This window comes from Cervus canadensis, chromosome 20 (assembly GCF_019320065.1).
Source record: "Cervus canadensis isolate Bull #8, Minnesota chromosome 20, ASM1932006v1, whole genome shotgun sequence".
Classification (NCBI taxonomy): domain Eukaryota; kingdom Metazoa; phylum Chordata; class Mammalia; order Artiodactyla; family Cervidae; genus Cervus; species Cervus canadensis.
This window is the reverse complement of record NC_057405.1, coordinates 1,384,282-1,407,091: the sequence shown is the minus strand read 5'-3', so window position 1 is coordinate 1,407,091 and position 22,810 is coordinate 1,384,282. Positions and strand designations below refer to the sequence as shown.

Genomic DNA, 22,810 nt, shown 5'->3' with positions numbered 1-22,810 from the left:
CAGGTTCAATCCCTGGTTGGGGAACTAAGAGCCCACATGCCTTCTTGGAGCAACTAAACCCACACTGCAACTACTGAGCACAATGCAGCCAAATAAATGAATAACTATTTTTTAAAAAAGAAATTTATTTTTAAAAGGTTATTTACTTGTTAAAATCTTTCATTAATTTTCAAACTTAGTATCTATTTGTTACAAAAGCTAATATAGCTAATTAATTCTAAACTTAAGAATTCTTAGATAATGCAAAAAAATTAAATAAGAATACTGACATTCTAAAACCTAATTTTAACAGAAGTATATTTTTAACTCTTTAAAATAATCACCCAAACCAAATTAACAGGGTTGCAAGCTAATATTATTTGATCTGCTCTCCTCTGTCTTTCCATTGATATACAATCACCCTTGGATATATACAACATTTAAACAGTTCCTGAAACCTAGAATACTGGTTAAAAATCTGTCAGGCCTCAGGATAAATTAAACAACGCATACAGTCCTATAGCAGAAACACAAGACTTGGAGGATGGTAAGAGATTTCCTAGGTATCTGCCAACAGGACTCGTTACCTCAGGGAGTTCTCTACTCTAAAGAAGGTGCCAAAGCTGGCTGACTTGTTTCCCTCCTCCCACCATATTATCCATTTGTACACACCTCTTTCCAGATGCCTTCAGGAGTACCATTTTCAGAGATGCAAATGAAGAAGGGAAACACATTAACAGTGATGGAATCATAACCAAATCTCACTCTGGGGGAGGAGTTTTTCCATGTACTGTTTCTGGCAAACTGTGGACTGCTCAAAATATCCAGGAATAAATTTAAATTTCCCAGACATGTTTTGTTTGGCTGACACAATGTGTTTTGGGGATCCTCCCAGACATTTTGAGTTAGTGCCAATATTTCAAAATTGGGACAATGCACATGTGATTTCTAGTTCTTGGACAAACCGGAAGATCTAGCAATTATGGGTCCAGAGCTCCCCACGGCAGTAACGAGCAAGCAGGGAGTACCTGAGTCGTCATGGAGGCGCTGTCTGGCTCTTCACTGCCCTTCCCTACCCAAGCGACTCTTTTATTTCACATTCCTGCTACTTACAGGCGTTCACTGTTCCACTGCCAGCACAGACAGTTAAGTAGTAAAAGCAGCTTTAACACAGAAGCACCAAACTGCATTAGGTCATCAGTAAATGCCAAACATTTGTCCACAAAACAGGTTCATTCAACAGGCCATCAGCTAAAGATCCAGCTAAGGACATGTGTATTTTCCAGCATTAAGTGCCAAGGCCTTGGAATCCAGCTAGCTAAGTCACTTCAGTCGTGTCCGACTCTGTGCAACCCCACAGACGGCAGCCCACCAGGCTCCCCCGTCCCTCGGATTCTCCAGGCAAGAACACTGGAGTGGGTTGCCATTTCCTTCTCCAATGCATGAAAGTGAAAAGTGAAAGTGAAGTCGCTCAGTTGTGTCCGACTCTTAGTGACCCCATGGATGCAGCCTACCAGGCTCCTCCGTCCATGGGATTTTCCAGGCAAGAGTACTGGAGTGAGGTGCCATTAGCTTCTCCGAAGACACAACATATGCCACATCAGTCTCACATTATATTTTCTTGCAGATGACAACCAGCAAGAAAAACATGCATTTGATAGTAATACATACTATAAACTGGGCTTCCCTGGTGCTCAGACTGCAGTGCAGGAGACCCGGGTTCAATCCCTGGTTTGGAAGATCCCCTAGAGAAGGAAATGGCAACCCACTCCAGCATTCTTGCCTGGAAAAATCCACAATCTGCCTGCAGTGCAGGAGACCCGGGTTCAACCCCTGGGTTGAAAGATCCCCTAGAGAAGGAAATGGCAACCCACTCCAGCATTCTTGCCTGGAAAAATCCACAGATAGAGAAGCCTGGTGGGCTCCTTCTCAGGGGGTCACAGAGAGTTGGACACGATTCAGTGACTAACACACACACACACTACAAATTACTTCCCTCCAGATTACTTTCACTATTGCAAAGAATTCTATTTTTCTTTAAGATGATTAGATTCATCTCCTTGTAATTATAGTCTTTCTTAAGTACATCACACACTTACTGAATCAATCTCATATGTCAAAGACTTAAAGACTTATATAAAGTACCATTCTTTCCACTGCAGGGAGAAAAATTTCTACTTGTAACTTTACTAAAAAATACATTTTTCCTTTTCAAAAGCACTCATGGTATACACAGTAATTATAAGCTAGGTTGTTTTTTGTTTTTTTTTTTTAATGGGCTCCTTCACTGGAAATGTCATTTGCTTTTAAAAATTTACTTAAAATACTAACTGGATAAATGTTCCACTGGGAAAATAATCATCTACAAAGTCAGGATTATCAGTTTTATCTTCAATAATCTCTCTACCAAAGTTGTCACAAATAGTGAAGTTAAACACAAATCAGATTCTGGTGTCGTTTTATCAATTAAAAATACATAATTTATTTACTACACTATGTAGATTCATTACTTTCATGCCAGGGTAAAGGCTATTGGATACCGCAAAATTATTGGCTACAGAATCAATAATCTGATTATTATTTTTATTATTTTCATCTTCAACTTCTGGAAACATTATCTTCATCCATTTGAAGCCTCAAAGAAAAAGCTGGAACTAGGGTTCACACAAATAGTGGATGTCAGATATGCAGTAAGCAGAGAATTGAGAAAAATTCCTGGGAATGAATGTAGTATTTACTAGAGTATTTTAGCCAACTGTATAGCAGCAATAACTGCAGGCATGTGCCAAGTGTCACTGAAGATAGATCAGTCTTAGAATTAGCAAAGTTACTAACTGTAAACATCCACAAGAAACCTCAAATATGAAAATGTTAAACAGAATCAAACTCAGAGGTCTAGAGATGAACCACGTAGGAAGTCACTAGCACCAAGTCAGCCAGGACGGCACTTCTGTCTCCTGCCTCCCCAGCCCCACATCCTCCGCCAGTGCGGGTGTGCTGTTTTTAACCCAACCTCCTACTTGGGGAATTTCTTTAAAGATAACTCCTGCCTGTCATTTGCTAATTTATTCCAAAACTGATCAGGTGGAAATTTTTTGAGCAATAAATATGCTAATAACTTTTTAAGACTGAAAAGTTCTCATTTGATGCTTCCTGATTGTTTAAAGTATGAGAGATATTAAACTATGAAAACACACACAATTGCTCCATTCTCTCATCTAAACAACTTTGGGGAGCAATGACTTTTCAGGACCACTCCTACGTAATTATAATCCTACTAGAATGAAAAACTGAATTTACAACCACGGTGTGTGTGTGTATATATATATTCCTTTAATACCAAAGCCAGTTTCCATGAACTAGCTGATGAGAGAAATATGCAAAGTGTACGAGGCGGAAAGTACTGATGTTAATCTGCATACAGTGTTTACGTTTAGTATGTAATTTATCTCATTGTAGCCCACTGCATCAGGGTCAAACGAAAAAACTGGGGATTTGAACAGGGAAAGTCTCACATGAAGAGTGCTCGTAACAGGGAGAAACAGACAGACAGGTAAAGAGCACTCTAAAAAACACTCAAGAGCCGAGACAGAACCAGAAGCAAAAAAACCAGCCAGGCAGCGGGCCCCTCCCCAAAGCGAGGGCTTGCACTCTGGTGGAGAAGATTTGGCTGCGGCCCACAGGATGGTACAGAAGTCTGGCAGGCTGGGCTCCCTGGCCTAAGCGGCTGGCCAGCAGCATCTGCCCAGAGAGGCCGCGGGACACAGCCTACGGAGTAAGCAGCCGCACAGGGCGCGGGGCTGCAGCGGGGCTGCGCCACGTCCGTGTCAGGACACGGAGAGGGGGTCCCAAACCCCGGGGCTGGGGCTGTGAGCTCAGCGGGACGCTGTCCACGCTGGGCACCCAGCGGGGCAGAGCCACTGGCTGTCCCTGCATCTGTGCCACGCACGGCCACGCAGCCGCGGCGAGAAACAAGAAGCCCTGTTTGTGCAAAGTCCCTTCAGATCCCCTCCTGACAAACTCAATCAATGGAGAGATGCTTAAAGGACCAAGCTCCAACATCAGAGCAAGTGGACTCAGAGCTGAGAGGGAATCTGACGTAACAGGCACACTCAGCGTTCAGGGATCCTCATAAAGGGTAAAGCAGGACAGAAACACAAACCGGAAATACACATTACATTAAATGTGGCTCAAAGGCAGGATGAAAAACAAAACCGTCACTTCTCCAGTACACTATGAAAATGCGGAAAATAAACCCAGCAGTTATACAACAATGTATCTCAGAAACATCAGCTACTTGTAGCACTATAAACCAGAGGTTTCCAAACAGAGTACAAGATACAGTACAGAAGAGGGAAAAAACTTTTCCTATGAAATCTATCTAAAATACAAACTTTATTACTTAATAAACAGATTCAAATAGCAATGCAAGCTGAAGTAATAAGCATGCACATGTGTGAAGTTTATAATAAGACATCCCTATACTGAGGTTTCATATTCAAATGTTTATGAGATTCCCAACTAAAAGCAGTTTTAAAGACCACTGATGACCTACTTTTCCCCATGGACTTTAGGTACTTCTTTGCACTATATAGAGGCCAAACAACACAAATGCAGTTTTTTTTTAATTCTGATAAAGAATTGATCTTAGTTATATTAGGACATTAGAAACAGATTTCTTCAACAAGTTGCCCTCATTGTAATTTATTATAAATATGTATTGATTATACCCTTAAAAGACCTATAAATTGAGAGACCCTAAGGACTGCAGCACACCAAGCTTCCCTGTCCTTCACCGTCTTCCAGACATTGCTCAAACTTGTGTCCACTGAGTCGGTGATGCCATTCAACCATCTCATCCTCTGTCATCCCCTTCTCCTCCTGTCTTCAATCTTTCCCAGTCAGGGTCTTTTCCAGTCAGTCAGCTCTTCACGTCAGATGCCCAAAGTATTGGGAGCCTCAGTTTCAGCATCAGTTCTTCCAATGAATATTCAGGATTGATTTCCTTTAGGATGGACTGGTTTGATCTTGCAGTCCAAAGGATTCTCAATAGTCTCCTCCAACACCACAGTTCAAAAGCACCAATTCTTTGGCAGTCAGCCTTCTTTATGGTCCAACTCTCACATCCATACGTGACTACTGGAAAAACCATAGCTTTGACTAGACGGACCTCTGTTGGCAAAGTAACGTCTCTGCTTTTTAATACGCTGTCTAAGTTGGTCACAGCTTTTCTTCCAAGGAGCAAGTGTCTTTTAATTTCATGGCTGCAGTCACCATCTGCAGTGATTTTGGAGCCCAAGAAAAAAAAATCTGTCACTGTTTCCATTGTTTCCCCATCTATTTGACATGAAGTGATGGGACCAGATGCCACGATCTTTATTTTTTGAATGTTAAGTTTTAAGCCAACTTTTTCACTCTCCTCTTTCACCTTCAACAAGCAGCTCTTTAGTTCCTCTTCTCTTTCTGCCAGTAGGATGGTGTCATCTCCATATCTGAGGTTACTGATATTTCTCCCGGCAATCTTGATTCCAGCTTGTGCTTCATCCAGTCCTGAATTTCGCATGATGTACTCTGCATATAAGTTAAATAAGCAGGGTGACGATATACAGCCTTGATGTACTCCTTTCCCAATATGCAACATTACTCAAAGAAATTAAAAACTAATGAAATTCCCACTACTGCCAAACAAAGAAACCAAGACATTCTTAAATAAGACTATTACTCAAATTTGATCACAATAACTGCCTATATTCATTGCTCTACTTTCCTGAAGTTTAGTTTCAAAAAATTTAAGGTTATTATTGTAAGCTCTCTTCATATGTAAAATAAATTTTAATACCCAAAAAGAAACAAAAGAAGTTTAACTTAGTTTGTGTTTTGCTTTTAAAATTAAATAAGTTTATTGACTTGGGCAAGTTACTTTACTTATTTGTGCCTCAGCAGTCTCCTACATAAATATGGGTAGTGGACAGCTCCCTAAGAGGATGACTGAGGATTACAGTGAGCTCACCTCTCTCAGTCCCTCACGCTCCCCCCCCCCCCACACACACACCCCAGGACCTTGCACACAGTCAGCACTTAGCAAACGCATGATACTAAGACAGCTACTGATCATCACACGTTCAAGTCTGCTTTATAAAAACATCTGATCAAATTGAACCCTTGCCTTAAACACAGAAAACTCATGTCGGAATTGACATGAAACATGAGTGGTCAGAAGAAACCTAATTTCTATAAGTAACGGAGCACAAAATTCAACCCACAGTTTAAACCAACCTATTCAAGAAAAAAAAGAGAAGACACTCATGCAACAGATTTAACCACTTCTGCTTCAGTAAAATAAGGCATGGCCCCTGCTTTTAAGGAGCTCCAGTTTGGGGAGAGGATGAAGAGACAACCACAATCTTAATATGGAAAACCTATGATAAAAAGTCAGAAAAGCACACACAGTTCATTAAAAAGGGATAGGGAATATACCATTAAATCCATTTAGAAGTACAGCAAAGCCTCATGAAAAATGTAATAATAACTAACAGTCTGATCAGATTGAAGGGAGAAAATATGGAGAAACGGAGTTGATAACAGAAGGAAACACTGAAGGGGAAAGCTAAAGCCGAAGCACAGAGGTGAGGGAAGCTATGCAAACTGTAGTAAAGAACAGACGATAAACTCTTACGGCTTTACCTAAAAAAGAAATGAGAGATATGGCTGCCACTAAGTCAGGCTGGCAGGCTGGGTGCCAGGTCACGACCGTCCTTGAATGCAAGGCTAATGAGCCTGAATTTTGTTTTTCACGGAAGAGCATTTTATGTGGCGCTTATTAATGTGACGGGTGCTGTGTGGTGCCTCAGTGACCTCACGATACAACTCCCGTATTTAACAGGTTAGGAGACCGAGCCTGCAGCCAGTCAAGAGCGGAGCTGGGGTTTCAGTTCCCGGTGCCTGGACTCTTCCACACTGTGCTACCCTTCTAAAAGTCTTTAAAGATATGTTCTCCATGCTTTGAAAGGGTAACACAATCTTAGTGACAATGTAGAAGATAGATTAGCGAAGTGAATGGACAGAAAAGTACCTTCACGAAAACACCTCTGTTGGGTTTTTTCTGTTGCTGTTGTAAGAAACTAAGCGGTTACTGACAGTACATCAGATCTCAGCAGAGGAGGGTACAGGGTCCGGGCGCGTATAAAGCTGACGGAACTCAGTGACTGGGCTGCGCAGGTGGAGGAGGAGCTGAAAATGACTCAAGGTTTCAGAACCCAAGTTTGCGGGGGAGGGGAGCAGAGTCTTCCTTCTGGTCGGGGGTGGGGGAGTGGAGAGGAGCATGGATGGGCTCAATCTCAGACTTGTTTACTGGAAATACCAACTTGGGGGCTCCCTGCTGGCTCGCTGGTGAAGAATGCAGCTGCCCGTGCGGGAGCCACGGGTTCAGTCCCTGCTGAAGAGAGACCCCACGTGCCGTGGAGCCACTAAGCCGGTGTACCCCAACGACTGAGCCTGCGGCTCAGGCACCCGGAGCCTGCGCCTGGCAAGCCCGAGCGCCGCCGCCGGGGAGCCGCCCCCACCCTTCGCAACGAGAGAAGAGCCGGTGCGGCAGCAGAGGCCGAGCGCTGCCAAAAACAGACAAGTAAGTAGAAATGAAAACAACAAAAGTACCCGCTGAGCTCCCAGGAGGAAGGGTCCCACAGGTGGTCGGGAACACAGGCAAGAGCTAAAAAGAGTGGCAAGGCCTAAGAGGAGGGACGCCCTGGAAATCGCATCCAGAGTGACGGGGAAGCTGTCGGAGTGCACACCTGCTGAAGAGGAGCACCGTCTGGAATGCACTGATGTGAGCCGCCTTCTGATCAGCGTCCTGTCTCAGGCACGATGATGAGGTGGGGAAAATGGTGGAGGGTCACTAGTGAAGAGTGAAAGGAAGAAAAGAACACTGAAGAAATGCCACAAAAATCTTCAGAACTGCTGGGTCTGGTCCTCTTAAATACTAATATATTAATATTAGTGAATAATGACCATGCATTTCCAGCAGGTGAAAGGAACTCAGGGAAGACGACGAAGGAACAGTCACAAAGGTAGGAGCACCGGAAGGGCAGTGTAAATAAACCGAAGGGAGAGCGACTTAAGATGGGGTCAAACGTTTTAAAATGCTAACAGAGGCTGAGCAAGCTCCACTTCAGCTGGTAGCCTTGAATGAGTCCAATATTACCCAATTTTCTGATTTTCCAGGAGAAATCAAACAGTCTCATTTCAACATGAAAGCCTATGATTTTTAAAATGTTGACAATTAAATTTTATTAAACACAATGTGCAGGCATAGGAAATAGTCTAAGTTGCTGGATTGCTACTTGGATCTAAAGTTAATAAAGTATTACAAATATGCCAAGCAAATGACCTTCAAAAGAGCATTTTCGAAAGACAACATAGGGGGTGCTTTTCCAAAGAAGTTTGGCAAGAAAGACTAGAAAACAAGAGTTAAAGAAAACATCTAAAAATGGTACTGACGAGCCCAAGTGCAGGGCAGGAACAGAGACACAGACGGAGAGAACGGACCTGTGGACACAGGGGAGGAGAGGGCGAGACCAGTCAGGCGGCGCCGGCATGAACGCACCACAAGGCGGGGCAGAGCCAGTGGGGATGTTCTCTGTACACGGGGAGCCCCGCCCAGCTGGTGAGGACCTGGCGGGCGGGGCGGTGGAGGGGCGGGGCCTCAAGAGGGAGGGGCTGTCTACATACACACACATATATACTTACAGCTACTGTGCACTGTTGTACGGCAGAAACCAACACAACATTATAAAGCAATTACCCTCCAGTTAAAAATTTAAAAAATAAATAAATTTTAGGATAGAAGACATCTCATATGTGGAGAGAAAGGGTTAAAAAAAGGAAGAAAATCTGAAGACATGATCAACAAAGCAACAAGACAAGAAAGACACACACACATCTCTGTAAGCTGAAGGAGAGACGTGACGGAAAGAAAAACATAAAGGAACAGGAAAGTGGAAAGGTTCTATGAGAAGACGCACAGCTGAAAAGACCATCCAGTCTGCAGCAAGGATCAGGGTTAGTGGAAAGGTTCTCTGAGAAGGCCACAGATAAGATCCACTTGCCAGGTAACAGTCACTTCCTCACAAACGCAAGAAAGAAAAGAAATGATTTAGAGAAAAACATGAAATATGAGGGGTATACAAGCTGGTCTAGGTCCCCAGTAAGCTTCCAGAAAGAATGAAACGCAAGCCCTGAGTGTGCCTGTGGGACGGCTCCATGTGCAAGTTTCACTATGATTTAACATCTACTGTTTCTCTGGTAAGATACAGCTTCCCTATTTAGACATACTTACATCAGTGCCATGTTCCCAGAGAAGTAAGTGCATTTTAAATCTGAAGTACCAAAAACTGAGTTTATTTAGTGTGGAAAAATTAAATACAATGTATTACTTCATTGATGGCTTTGTTATTGCCTCTAAGACAAGCTCACTCATTCTCTCCTGGGAGAGTGTACAGCGGCAGCAGAATGAAGGAAAATAAAAAGACCCATCTGAGAAGAAGAAAACATCTGAAGAGAACAATGCTTGGACTCCCTTTGCCACCTCCGGCAGCAGTGTTACTGATCTTCTCCTCAGTCTTACACTCACCAAACCTTCCGCAGCTGCAACTTTTCTGTTTTACTCACAAGATTTCAAGTCAGACTTGGGGGGGAGGGGAAGGAGAAGGGAGTTCCCTCATTTCTTTTTTTTAAGTTTGAAAACCACTAGAGAAGAACCTAAAGACTATTTTACTAAGATTAATATTCTCTCATATGGGGTCGCAAAGAGTCAGACCTGACTTGGCGACAGAAATATATTCTTTTCTGAGGGAAAGTTTCACATCTTGTCCTTGTAAATGTATTATTAATAACAGCTAACGTTTGCTGTGTGCTTCCAGCATCATGATATGCAAAGTGCCCAACATATATTATATCTTAATCACAGCAGCTTTAAGGCAGATACTATTCTTACTTCTAGTCCAGAGATGAGGACACAGGCACAAAACCAAGCTTGAAGTCCCAGAGAAGTAGGAGAGCTGGATTCAAATCATAGTTCAAAATCCATACTTTTGGCTACTAGGTAATACTAGATTCTCTCATCCCAGCCTCTCAAATCCCAGTTTTACAATTTTGGACAAAGGAAAGATTTTAATTGCAAAGCCAATAATCTTCTCCTGGCATATTCACACACATTGAATAATATGTACCCCTTCTCCAAAGACAAAAAGATCTTTCATAAGTTATTATAAAATCTAATTCTGCGTTCTCTAAAATGTAGACTTCAACCAAGTTGGTAAATCAGAAATCTAATGCTATTTTCAGAGTGATAACAGATGACTTGAAAATGATAGTATTAACACAAAAAAATTATGCTAGATCATTATCATATATAAAACAACAAAGGTGTTTCCAAAGTAGTCTCTAAGTGTAAATGAAAATGTTACTTTATATGACAACAATCACTTTACATAATCATGCCTTTGATCAATTCTTGTAACAACCAACAAAAGTCTGTAGCACCTCAATTTCAAGGAAAAACAAACAGGAAAGTCATAGGTAGTATGTCAAGGGTCACAATAAACAATTTTTATGAAAATTAAAATCAACATCCTTAGAATTCCAACACTTTAGTTCACAGTATCTAATGAACTATCAAGCAAGGTATACGTGAAAGAATCTAGAGGGTAGGTTTTCCTATCAAGTAAAACAAAAGATGATTCTGGGGGGAGGGGGGTACTAAACACTGTAAATGTTTTCATTAAAGATAGGTAAATCCTCAAAGGTCTTTTTGGGTGTTAATTTCTCTTCAGGTAGCATGCACAATATCAGGTTGCCTTTTCAGAAATACTAAATAGGTCACAGTACTAAATATACTAAGTCTGACTCATTTCTTGCCAACATATTCAATTTTACATACTACTAGGGTTAATCCTGAATTACTAAGAAGCAGTAGTTTATGACAAGCACTCAGATACTCTTCCTACAAGCACTCAGATACTCTCCCTATAAAATATCTTCATGCTGATGATGAACTTCATGATCAATTTGTTTGAGGATATAGATTTTATTCACACTATTATGCTATCTGCAATATCCCAATTTAGTCCAGCAGTTTTTTTTTAAATTTCCCTAAAAAGATTCAAAACACAGTTATATAAATATGTAGTGGGTAAGTCATGGCAAGTTACAGATACAAACTACTTAAGCATCAATGTTAAGTCATGCTCGTGCTCACTCATGTCCAACTCTTTGCAACACCATGGACTGTAGCCTGCCAGGCTCCTCTGTCCATGGGGATTCTCCAGGCAACTGTAGTGACTTGCCACTTCCTACTCAGGGGACTGACAAAGGTCTGTCTAGTCAGAGCTATAGTTTTTCCAGAAGTCATGCATGGATGTGAGAGTTGGACCATAAAGAAGGCTGAGTGCCGAAGAATTGGTACTTTTGAACTGTGGTGTTGAAGAAGACACTTGAGAGTTCCTTAGACTGCAAGGACATCAAACCAGCCAATCCTAAAGGAAATCAGTCCTGAATATTCACTGGAAGGACGGATGCTGAGGCTGAAACTCCAGTACTTTGGGCACCTGATGCGCAGACTCAACTCACTGGAAAAGACCCTGATGCTGGGAAAGATAGAAGGCAGGAGGAGAGGGGAACAACAGAGGATGAGATAGTTGAATGGCATCACTGACTCAATGGACATTAGTTTGAGCAATCTCTGGGAGCTGGTGAAGAACAGGGAAGCCTGCCATGCTGCAGTTCATGGGGTTCCAAAGAGTGAGACATGAATGAACGACTGAGCAACAACTCAGGGGATCTTCCCAAGGGATTGAACCTGCGTCTCCAGCATTGACCGGTGGATTCTTTACCACTGAACCACCTGGAAAGCCCATTAATTTTTAACAGGTATTTTATTAAGCTTCACGTTTTATTCTTTTGAAATATAATCTTGTGCAAGTTTTGTTCAGAAAATAAAAATCTACACTTTTCAGAATATAAACTGACAAAAATACTCATGCTTTTGAATTAAGTGTATAATGATGTTTTCAAGTTTTTTATGTTAAATGGGATTTCTTATATTTACAGAAATTAGGAAATGATCAAGAATATGTACAAATGTTTATCTAGAAAACACAAAATGCAAGCTATTTTATACAAATAAAAATTCTAAATGCCTGCTTTTGACAATAATGGCTCATCTAAAAGCAGCAGCAAACATAAGCATCCTGATTTACTGGAAATAAATTTCTCTCAAAATCACAAATATCTGCTTCATTAACTTTGGTAAGTCAAAATTACTACAGGACTTAATTTAAGTATTTGTTATGCCAGCTTTCCAGTATCTCTGCAGATTGCTTAGGGGAGTTCCCTGGCAGTCCAGTGGTCAGGGTTCAACACCTGGTCAGGCAGCTGAGAGGCAAAAAAACCCAAAACACCCCAAAACTAACTGGGATGACAACCAAATCAATTAATTATTGTTTTTAAATTTAGATGACCTCTCTCTAAATGTAAAATCTGGGACTTCCCTAGCAGCCCAGTGGTTAAGACTCTGCGCTTCCAATGCAGGGGACTCAGATTCGATCTAGGATCCTATATGCCACAGAGCAATGAAGGCCACATGACAGCTACTGAGCCCAAATGCCCTAAGATCCCACATGCTACAACTAAGACCTGACCCAGCCAAATACATAAATGATAGTAAAAAAAAAAAAGAAAGAAAGTAAATAAAGCTTGTATCTAGGAGTGATAAACTCAGAACACAAGTAATACTGCCTACCAGACTTGGAGCTGGTGAGGGGACAGGGCGGCCTGGCGTGCTGCAGTCCGCGGGGGCACAGAGGGGTGCACGCGACCAGGGAACCGAACACACGCTGCGACGCTGCTGTACGCCAGGCAACATAAGGATGCCAAGCCTTCCACACGAACACATCATCCACGTATTTGAAATTCATGCTTTAAAGAACTGCTTCATTCTGACCATTTAACCACATAGCTCAGTCTTCCTAAACAAGTGCCTGATAACAGTGAAATAAATCACTGTCATACTGAACAAGCATCATATAGCAAAGATGAGATCTTAAGAGGCAACCTGGGTAAACAGACATTTAAACATACTAAACAGTTCTTAATCCTATGACCTCATAGGTCTTCAGATTAAACAATTCACTGTTAGTAAAGCATCTAACAGTGCCTGCTTTGAACATTAATTATTTTCCTCTTCAGTCTGTTAGGTCTAGTCTATAACTCCAAGCTTCACCCTCACCCCAGACAAAGTATGAGCTAAAACCTTGCGTGGATTGTTGGAGACCTCCTATTTGAACACAAAGACTTTTCACTGCATAACACTGCTCCTCTGAACAAAGTCACAAAAGCAGTAAAATGAGGAATGAACAATTTAGATTGAGCAGAAAATTCCTGCTGAAAAGTGAAAGTATGACAAAAATAGTGACAAAGCAAGGAGATGACTGGGCTCAAGCTTCACTGTGGGTTTGATCCTGGGCCAGCATTTCTCAAACCGATTCCCTGGACACATGCTGGGTTTTCAGCATTCATTGTAAGAAATGTAAAATTATAATTTTGATGCTCCTCACAAATAAAAATGTATGCATGATCTGAATCAACTAGACTAGAAGGCTACCTTACAACAAAGGGCTACCTGGGTTTGTGCTTACTCGTGAATTGTGCCCACTAATTCCCTCAAAGTTGTGTTTGCCAATTTGTTGGTTATGATGTATTAGTGGATCACAAAATCAACAGCAGCTTTCAAAAAATAACAGAATGCATCACACATAGTAAAGGTAAGTATTTATGTCTGCTAATCTTGTTTCAGTGGACAACTTAGTGGTGAAGTAAAAAAAGTTGCATCTTACTCTGAGCTGAGTAACTCTAAAACCTACAGACTCTTGAGATTCTGCAAACAGAGACCTGAGAAAAACTGTCATGAGTACGGGACTGTCACTGAGGTAGAAGGTTAAAAGCAGGATGTTGGGAAAATTTCACGAACTGAATGACAGGTTAAAAGAAGTTTATCAGTTAAGAAAAAATAAGTTCAAACATTAGGACAAGAACTGTATTTTTATTATTAAACTGTGTAAGACAGAGAGACAACACAAAACACCAAATACAGACTAGGTTTGACATTAAGGTAAAGAACCATGGGAAATAAGAAATTGTTCCATAAATTTTCCAAAGGTACAATGATGGGGTGGGATGCCTTTCTATTTAGAGACTGAGTTTAGAAAACAGGAATGAAATGCCTTTTGCCAACCAGGGAGAAAATGGACAATTAGATATGCTTTGAAAATCTAACTATCTTTGAATATCACAGAATATATGTGAGAAGAAAGCAGAGATGGGGCTACAGAGAAGAAAAATAAAAATGTGACCCATAAAACTGCCTGGAATTGCAGTGGAGAATAAACACAAGTGGGATGTCGTTCCGTTCAGTTCAGTCCCTCGGTCGTGTCCAACTCTTTGAGACCCCAGGGACAGCAGCATGCCAGGCCTCCCTGTCCACCAACTCCCAGAGTTTATTAAAACTCATCTCCATTGAGTCAGAGATGCCATCCAACCCTCTCATCCTGTGCCAACCCCTTCTCCTGCCTTTAATCTTTCCCAGCATGAAAAAAGTATGGTCTGTTCCAATGAGTCAGTTCTTCGCATCAGGTGGCCAAAGTACTGGAGTTTCAGCTTCAGCATCAGTCCTTCCAATGAATATTTAAGAATGATTTCCTTTCGGATGGACTGGCTGATCTCCTTGCTGTCCAAGGGACTCTCAAGAGTCTTCTCCAACACCACTGTTCAAAAGCACCAATTCTTCGGCACTCAGCTTTCTTCATAGTCCAACTCTCTTATCCAAACATGACTACTGGAAAAACCATAGCTTTGACTAGATGGACATTTGTTGGTAAAGTAACGTCTCTGCTTTTTAATACGCTGTCTAGGTTGGTCATAACTTTTCTGCCAAGGAGCAAGCGTCTTTTAATTTCATGGCTGCAGTCACCATCTGCAGTGATTTTGGAGCCCCCCAAAATAAAATCTGTCATTGTTTCCACTGTTTCCTCATCTACTTGCCATGAAGTGATGGGACCAGATGCCATGATCTTAGTTTTCTGAATGCTGAGTTTTAAGCCAACTTTTTCACGCTCCTCTTTCACTTTCATCAGAAGGCTCTTTTCTTTAGTTCTTCTTTGCTTTCTGCCATAAGGGTGGTGTCATCTGCATATCTGAGGTTATTGATATTTCTCCCGACAATCTTGATTCCAGCTTGTGCTTCCTCTAGCCCAGCATTTCTCATGATGTTCTCTGCATATAAGTTAAATAAGCAGGGTGACAATATGCAGCCTTGACGTACTCCTTTTCCTATTTGGAACCAGTCTGTTGTTCCATGTCCAGTTCTAACTGTTGCTTCCTGACCTGCATACAGGTTTCTCAGGAGGCAGGTCAGGTGATCTGGTATTCCCATCTCTTGAAGAATTTTCCAGTTTGTTGTGATCCACACAGTCAAGGGCTTTGGCATAGTCAATAAAGCAGAAATAGATGTTTTTTCTGGAACTCTCTTGCTTTTTCAATGATCCAACGGATGTTGGCAATTTGATCTCTGTTTCCTCTGCCTTTTCTAAAACCAGCTTGAACATCTGGAAGTTCACTGTTCCCGTATTGCTGAAGCCTGGCTTGGAGAATTTTGAGCATCACTTTGCTAGCGTGTGAGATGAGTGCAATTGTGTGGTAGTTTGAGCATTCTTTGGCACTGCCTTTCTTTGGGATTGGAAAGAAAACTGACATTTTCCAGCCCTGTGGCCACTGCTGAGTTTTCCAAATTTGCTGGCATATTGAGTGCAGCACTTTCACAGCATCATCTTTAGGATGTGAAATAGCTCAACTGGAATTCCATCACCTCACTAGCTTTGTTTGTAATGATGCTTCCTAAGGCCCACCTGACTTCACATTCCAGGATGTCTGGCTCTAGGTGAGTGACCACACCACTAGGACATGTCATAGATTGTTATAAAAGTGGTCCCTGAAGAATCACATCTCACTACACCCACAAAGGGGCTGATTCTGACTACTTGCTGAGCCAACGGGTCATGACAGAAGCAGAAGCTTGGAAAGCCGCTGTTCGAGGGAACCGGCATTCCTGCTGCCAAGTGAAGAAATTCAGGCTGCCTCACTAGAGCAGAGGGTAAGAGCGGAGCAGAGACGAGCCAACCTCACTGGGGCTCCTCAACCAAACCACCAACCACAAGACGGGAGCGGGCTCATCCGGGATCACTCAGTTCAGACCACCAACCAGCTGCCTGCAGAGCTGTTCCTCAGACCCATAAACCTGTAACAGTAACAGAGAAGGGCTACTCTCTTAGAGCCACTGTGGTTGAGTAGTTACCTGGCATCGACTGATACAGGGTATTTCAAGAAAAAACAAAGGCTGTTAAGATTCTGAACTTCTAAATATGTGAGGACCTCAAACTTGGAAGCGCAAGTCTTCAGGAAATGGTAACCATATATCCTCTACACTTACAAGATTAGTTAAAATTCCTTGGTTTGGATCTTACATCCTTAAACTGGTTCTAACCTACCTTTTCTATCCTGTTTTTCATCTCAGCCCCTGACATTTTCTCCAAGATGCCAGTTTGAAAAGTTGTTCCAGTTCCCTGAGGTTTATTCCCATCCTTCTAACATTAGTTACCCACATTTAAGACCCAATGTAAACAGTGTTTTCCTTTCCTGTTCAATTTTTAGCTAATTTAAGTAATTTCAAAATACTCTAGTTTTTCTTAATTCACACTCCATTTACTGTATCACCAGGTACTTTATTATCTAATAGCATTATTTAACTATGAATGTATGCGCCAGATTCTGCAAAGTCTATGCTACAAGTCTCCAGAGCTCTCTTAATGCTCCCACATAAGAGGAATTTAAATATTTGCTTAAAATACATTTATAAATATGTGTGTAACTGATTGAATTTTAACAAATCTTGGCTAAATATAGGTAAGGCGGGAGAGGCAACATTTTTTTCTAATGAGGTGCACTGTGCAACTCTAAATGCTAAAAGAGAAACAATGAATCAAGAGACTCTCCTGGAAAATACATAGTTAAAAGTTATACAGGGTATCTGACAAACACATTAATAATAAGTAAACTTTCCATTTTAGAAGCAAGGCTACTCACATATTGGTTGGTTAATTTTTGAACTGAATTTATGTGTGGGAGTTGAGAAAAATAAGGTAATTTCTCAACTTTGACAGCATCTCAAGGAAAATAAGTACAGCAGCAGTTTCATAGTTAAGACCACACGTTTTCAAAAATCCTTGGTTTTGCAGATAAGTAATATAAAATATTATGAATGGCAATTGAAGATTACATCTTCCCTTCCCCTATTTTAAGTTAGGACCAGGAAGTGTTAAGGAGACAAGCAAAATTCAGTACAGCTTTCCTTTACTAAGTATATTCTGGAAAGTATATTAGTATACTTAGTATATTCTATACTAAGTATATTCTGCAAAGCAGAATTTAATGTCTCTAGCATGCAATCATTCTAATTATGAACACCTAAATTATTTCCCCTGGGCATTACGTAAACTTTTGAAGTTTAAATGACTTATTACTCCCTCAATACCTAAAGTAATTATCACTAATTAACAAGCAAGCCATCTTTTCTTCTGATTTGAAGTGACCTACAAATTAACTTAAGATTAGTCTCTAACAATCAAGTCTGGTTTCCCAAGGAGAATGTTTAAGAATTTTCAAAATTCTTGCCACTACAATTAAAACGAAGCAAAAAACGCAGACAAAAAAATCAACTTGTATCAAATAAACGAAAGAAATATATACAAAGAAATACTGTAACTGCACAATTTTAACTTAGTAGCTCTCAAAGGTTTTAACTTCATTTTTGTTTCTCACACCAATAAGGCACTAAACATAGTTAATAAAGGCATTAAGGTCTAAGTCAAATCCCACCTCTTCAATAAAGCCTTCTGATACCCCAGGCTGAAGTGCTTACTACCTATTTGGAATTCTACTGAAACTGCTGCACATGAAATTAAATTCTTCTTCTAAATAATCACCAACAATTAACTGATTAAGACACAGACTAGAATCAATATACAATTTAAAACAGAAAGCCACAGGTTTACACGTGCAGCTACAAAATGCTCTCAGATACCTTTTTTTTTTTTGGTGAAACAAAGATGCACTATACACTATGCCCTCATTTTAAAATTTTTTCTTAAAAGAGTAAACGGCATTTCTGGCAAGATCCATAAAATACTATTAAGGGACTATCTTTGTGGAAGGTGACTGGACATCTAGGGTGGGAAGGAGATCAAGTTTTCAGTTTGTCTTTTAAAAAATCATTTTAACATACCACATTTTCAATTTAAAAAGAGAATAAAAAATAAAGCAAGTATGTTGATACACAGCCTTTGACTCTCTTCAACTGTCATCTTGAAGTGACATTTCAATCTTTTCTTTTTTGGGGGGTGGGGAGTGGGGAGGGAACCATGCTTTGCCACTTGGCATACGAGATCCTAGCTCACCTGTGAGACCAGGGATTGACTCTCACGCCCCCTGCAGTGGAAGCAGAGGTCTAACCACTGGACGGCCAAGCATGTACCTAAAGTGATGTTTAAATCTTATTCGTTTACTTCTTACTAGTCTCCTGTATCTTTTTGTAAGCACAGAATTTCAGTGACATCAAAAGGTCAACAAATCTCTGCTTTAATCAGGTCAACTAAGGATGCTGAATTTGCCACCCTTTTTAACCTAGTAAAAGTGAATTGTTTGAGTAATTGTTTAAGTAATTGCTTGTAACTTCTGCTAAGAAAGTAGAAATGCTGAAGTTCAATGTGCACTGAAGCTCCGTGTGCATTTACACAACGGTCACAAAGCACTGGCCTGGATCTGTTCCAGATTAACTCCATTTCTTAATACACCTGTGTGCCTAGTTGCTCAGTCACATCTGACTTTGCGACCCCATGGACTGTAGCCTATCAGGCTCCTCTGCCTATGGGGGATTCTCCAGGCAAGACTACTGGAGCGGGTTGCCATGCCCTCCTCCAGGGGCTCTTCCCAGCCCAGGGGTCAAACCCAGGTCTCCAGCATGCAGGCGGTTCATTGTCTGAGCCAGCAGGGAAGCCCAATATACCTATGTTAACATAAGAAGAGCATAACAGTCAAAAACATTAATATATTCCTTTTCTTTTTTCCACTGTTTCTCAAAAGGGCACTGTGGGTCTTTGTGGGTCTTTAGGCAGAGAGGTACATTTCAGTGGTGTGCAACTGTCCTGGTGACTTCAGAAAATGTAGCATCCATGGCCCATGAGCACTAAATGCCAGTTATCATAACCCCAGTCACTGCAGTAACCAAACAACTGACCCCACATATTTCCAGATGTCCTTGAATAGAGAAATGCAGTGGGAAAAAGCACTATGCCTAGCTGAGAAGCACTGCTTATATGAATTATGGTATGAACAAAGGTATGAGATATGTGTGTGTGTATGATATGCAACTGAATTTCCACAACAGCAATTTCACCTTTTAAAATAATTATTAGGGACTTCCCTGGTGGTCCGCTGGCTAAGATTCCACACTCCCAATTCAAGAACTAGATCCTGCATGCCACAACTAAGTATCCCACAGGTAGCAAGGAAGATTGGAGACCTCATGTCACAACTGAACCCTGCGCAGCCAAATAAATAAAATCTTTAGAAAAGATTTTATTTAGAAACCTAAATAAAATGGTTATCAGTTTTGGTAATAACCAAAAACCAGTCATTACTCATTCATCAAGCAGTCATCCAGTCAGGTATATAATGCTGTCAACAAACACCATGTTCCAACAACTCATTCTTCAACTATTTCAATACCATAAGTTTTTAAATGAACAATCATTTTAAAATCCTTTCAGAACAATTCTTCTACTGGAATGCCTCTGCTGAAACTTCCAAACAGTGTTCTGTATAAAAGATATAAATCACACTTTGCTGCAATTATTTGCCTTTCTCCAGAGGCTGTAGAATCTTTGTGGCCAAGGAACACGCTCACGGTCGCCTGGTCCCCATGCAGGTGTTCAATAACAATGCTGAAAGCGTGAGTGAATGCTGGTCTTGTCTAATACAAGAAAGTCCCAAGTCCCAACTACCATCAGTTTTTATATATAATAATGATACAGATGTTTTTATTCTAATTTGTTTTTTAAACAAGTAAGCATTATCCAGATTACAACTAGCTTAAAAACATGTAAAGAAACCTAAGATTTTTCTTTACAGACACTCCCTTGTGCCCATGTCTACCACCTTCCCCTCCTTTTATTTTTAAAATAAAAGTACTTAAAGCAAATGCTCATGTAAAAGCAGGGCATGCTTCCAGGAAGCAGCCCAATATAAAGAGCAAAACAATACTGTTAACAATAGGAAAAACTTAAACATTTCTCATTTCTATTCTACGTCTCAGAACTCAAGAAATCTGTTACTCTCCCAAACCTCATTCAAAAGGAAAGAAAAATCTGTAACAGAAAAGAGTAAGCAACTTTATTTCCGTCAGTTTCACTACATTCTCCAGAAATTCACCTTTTGTTAAGATAAAAAATTCAGGATATAAACTAAGTCATATTTTAAAATCCACGCAACAGTGAGGGTTCCACAAGCACCAAGCATCAACACTCACAGAATGCTAACTCTGAAGCACACTAACTCTGACAAATATTTACTCCTCTTTGCCTTCCTGAAGCGTGTGAACATTCCCGTTTTACAATGAAGCCTCAGACAGAAAAGCTAAACAATAAAGGCAGATGCAATTTCTAGCTCCTAGTATTTCTAGCACTGTTTTTAGACCGCTCTAATAAATCCTGTAATTGTTAACCATTGCTCTGCTCAATTCCTATCTGAAATGTTAAGTAACAATGGCTATGACACAATTTTAAAGAAACAATTGTTTCCAGTTATCTCCCATCTAGCAAAACCAAATAGGTAACCAAATATATATACACACACACATATAGAAAATGTTCTACAGCAGATCTGAAACATCAGATACACCCTCATATTCAAATAATGGAGATCACTTTTAAATGCAGTCACATTATTGCGGGATTTTAGTGCCTGCAATGCTTCATTTTTGAAAATCACAAACCCAGCATTTGTTTTATCACTATTTCAAGTAGCACTGGTCAGTAAAAACAATGTACATGTTGTAAGACTAAACACTTGAAACTGATACAGGAAGTTTCTTTCATGCTGACAAAAAGGAAGACTGCTTCATGCATTAAAAATCATTTTAAAGTGACAACTATCTATGTTGCACAGCCTCCAAATGAAACCAACTTGTATGAGACTTCACTTTCCCAGAATTATTAATTCTGCTTATAATTAGAGCTGCTCAAGAGTATTTACAGTAATCAGCCTTAAATCCATCAGTGGAAACTGCTACCTGAAAAATGTCTTTCAGCAAAGATACACTTTTCACGGACTAAAAAGCTAACTTCACTTACAAATGAAAGAGCTCCTTTTATGCATATCTTACTAAAGTTTTCTGGCTTTAAAAAAAAATCTAAGATAAACTTTAATATCTACAAGGCCAATTAGGAATGAGTGGTTAAAGTCAGGATAGTGAGATTAGTAAATTTCAACAATTCTATAATCCTAGGATTCAAAGGAATGACATAATCTCTAATTATGGCAAAGGTATTCACCAGACCTATATTACCTTTTAAGTGGGTGGCTTTCACATTGCATTTATTCCCAGAAAGTCACCTTGCGGTCTCACAAATTTGTTTTTGGTTTGCTTATTTCAAGAAAATGAACCACTATCAAATAATCTGTGACAATAAGGTGCAAATAACAATGGAGAATTTTGAGTATGGGATCAAGTATCCCTGATCTTGTAAAGCTTTCAGAGAGTGGAGGCTAAAAATTAAGTGAAAATGTGATCGAGTCTGATATGCTAAAAAGGCCCACCATTGTTTCACCTGAAGTTCAGTATCTTTCCTAAACAACTTCTCTATAATATGTTCATAAGCTAACTCAAAATGCGACCCCTAGAAATTCTTTTGCTTCCTCAAGAAGATAATCTAACCAAAATCTTCACCATAGCCAGCAGCAGCACCTTGAAATTTCAAACCTAACTGGAGGGTATGTAATCAAGTCCAAATGTAGACACAAACTCCCCGATTTCTATCAAGCAAACAGTGCTATTAACATTCCAAATCCTGGTTAGAACGCAGTTACTGGAAAGCAGTGTCCTTGTTGCAAAAAAAAGAGGAGGGTAAGGCCTGAAACTGACCTGAGCACGGGTCCACATAACCTTCTCCGTTCCACCGGGAGGCCAAACAGGGACGGCTCCAAGTAATAGAGGGGTGGGTAGACGGGGGAGGAAGGGCAGACAGGACACACACTCCTCCAAGGGTGAAAGCAAAAGAGAAGCAGGCTCTGGAGAAGCCACCCCGTAGGGACATTCGACCCTAGGATACACACATGGTTTCCCTCCGCCGAGGAGAGCAGCCTTTACCATGGAAGCGGGACTCCTAGCAAGTAAAGGCAGGAGGGGACGACCCCCGCCCCCTACCCCCGAACGTCTCGCCGGCTGGAAGGGGTCGGCGGGGACTGCTCCTCGGAACATCAACAAAGGCCCCTTCAGTCCTAAAGCGAAACTCGAACAACAAAGGCCGGGAGACAGCGAGAACGGGACCGGGGGGCGGGACGGATGAAAGCAAGCCAGCGGAGGCAAAGCTATCAAACCAGTGGGGGCGCAGGCCCGTCGAAGTGGGGAGCAGGGGCGCAGAGGCGCGGGGCGCGGTAATCCCCGGTGCAC

General features: G+C 40.9%; 1 protein-coding gene across 1 annotated transcript in view; it reads right to left on the bottom strand.

Moving 5' to 3' along the window:
* The window catches only part of ZNF292 (zinc finger protein 292), a 93,016-nt gene that overhangs the window by 69,313 nt on the left and 893 nt on the right, over positions 1-22,810 (bottom strand). The gene's annotated exons all lie outside the window — the stretch shown is intronic.